A 2,049-nucleotide genomic window follows, 5' to 3' on the forward strand; every position below is an offset into this window, starting at 1 on the left:
GCTACTGTCCCAAGGTCGTGGCTCCTGAGATGACTTTGCGGTGGCCTCGGCGCCCTGTCTCTCTCGGAGTGCTGACTGGGGACACCTCCGTCTACTGGCCGGTTTCTTCCTAGGGTTTCCCACTAAACGGACACTGTGTGGGGAGTCTCTCTCCTTTCACAGGGAGGCAACCAGTGAGCATGCCCAGGTGCGGTGACAGGCCCGGGTGGGGCCTCAGAGTCACACAGACTGGGGGTTGAATTCAAAAATCTCCCACTTATTAGCTGATTTGGGGTAATTTTTTGTTGTTGGTGTTTTTGACATTTGGAGACTCACTTCCTGCACCAGTAAGATGGGGACAAAAAAACCCCAAACATTCCTCATAAAGCAGTTGTGAAGATTCAATAAGATCATCTTTATAAAGAGGCCCCTAATAAGTAATTGCTACTATTGCTATTTAGGAAGTTCCTGGCAGAGCCGGACCTCAAATCTAGGTCACGTTACCAACTTGGGGTAAGTGTAATTTCTCCCCCAAGCTTTACTTTGACCTGAGCTGTGCTGCTGCTTCAGCAGCAGGGGGCTGGTGGAGATGACTTCTGCACCCAGCCGTTGTTCCAACTCTTAGCTCCCCACATCGCCACTTCCGTACCCGCTGGAATCCGTCCCCCCACTTTTCAGAACCATAGTTCAGTGGGCTGAAGGTCTTCTGCCCACCCCTTTTCCAAAGGGCAGCTTCTGGAACCGAGCCCCTGGGCGCTGCCCTCGCCTGCCAGGGCACTGGCCTCTGTCCTGACCTAGCGTTTGTGCCCTGCCATAGAGGGCTGCTTTGCTTTCCCAAGCGTGGCTGATAACGGCCAATTTTCCACAAATCATAATCGCCTTACCCCATTAGGCAGGATAATTAAGACTGGATGGTGGGCCTGTTTGCTCAGCACACACAGGAGTTGACAGCTCTCTGGGGCTCTCCAGGGACCCCCAATGCCTGTCCACACCTGCAGCCACCTCTCCCTCTGATATCTGGTGTTATTGCTCCAACTGAGGGCTGGAGGGCTGCCCCCTATCTGCACTCTCTGAGGAATTGCCAGTAGTTTCACAAGCCATCGTTCAGATCCCCTTGTAGAACAGTCACCCAGCCTGCTGAAGGCTGGGGTAACCCACGTTGGTCGTTGTTGGTTCTAACGAGGTGACTCCTGACTTGTAGCGACATGTGAGTGGAGCCATAGGGTTTTCAAAGCACACTGCCAGCCCTCTCTTCCCAGGCACCGCTGGGTGGGCTCAAACCGCCAACCTTTTGGCAAGTAGTCTAGCATTTAATCACTTGCTCTATCCAGAGACACCTTTAACCGACATTAATTTCTATTAAACTAATCTTAATAGAACATTAATATTCCCATGTGTCAAAACCTATGGCTATGGAGCGGATTTTGACTTGTAGTGACCTGTGTGCCAGGCGCTGTGCTCAGTACTCTACATAGATGGTCTCCTTTGGACCTGCCAGCCTTAGGAAACACAGCCGTTATTCAGCTCCAGGCACCGTCGGAGGAAATGAAGGAGGGGAATGAAGTACGCCAAGCACAGCTAGTAGGAGGCAAAGCCAGGATTTGAACAAGCAGCCTGGCATTAGAGCCCATACTCTTAGCCACCTCCCTGGTCTGCATACTTCCGATTTTCCTTCTTTCTCACCCCCCAACCCCCCTCCCCCATCCTCTCCAATAGTATTGACAAATATCAGCCAGGCATCTCCTGCGGTGCAGGATGTGGGGCTGACACCCTGGTTGTTTTGCAATTAATAGAAGGTTATAGATCCCCTGGCTCTCTGGTTATACGCTGAAAACAATTAAATGCACAGTGCTAAAACTGTTGGGAGAAAAATCATCCTGCCTTATGAATCCATTTATAAATCACCTTGAGGTATCTGTTCTTAGTGGAATATCTATGAGTGTAGATAATCAAAGAGTTGCCTGTATTATTATGCACAACTTAATCTGCAGTTCCTAAACAACTTCAGCAGTACAATTTTGGACAACAAATTAGTTTCAGATGAGAGACTAGCTCCTCCTTGAAAAACAT

This window comes from Echinops telfairi, unplaced genomic scaffold, assembly GCF_000313985.2.
Source record: "Echinops telfairi isolate 266 unplaced genomic scaffold, ASM31398v2 ScPeMD7_443;HRSCAF=831, whole genome shotgun sequence".
In the NCBI taxonomy this organism is placed as follows: domain Eukaryota; kingdom Metazoa; phylum Chordata; class Mammalia; order Afrosoricida; family Tenrecidae; genus Echinops; species Echinops telfairi.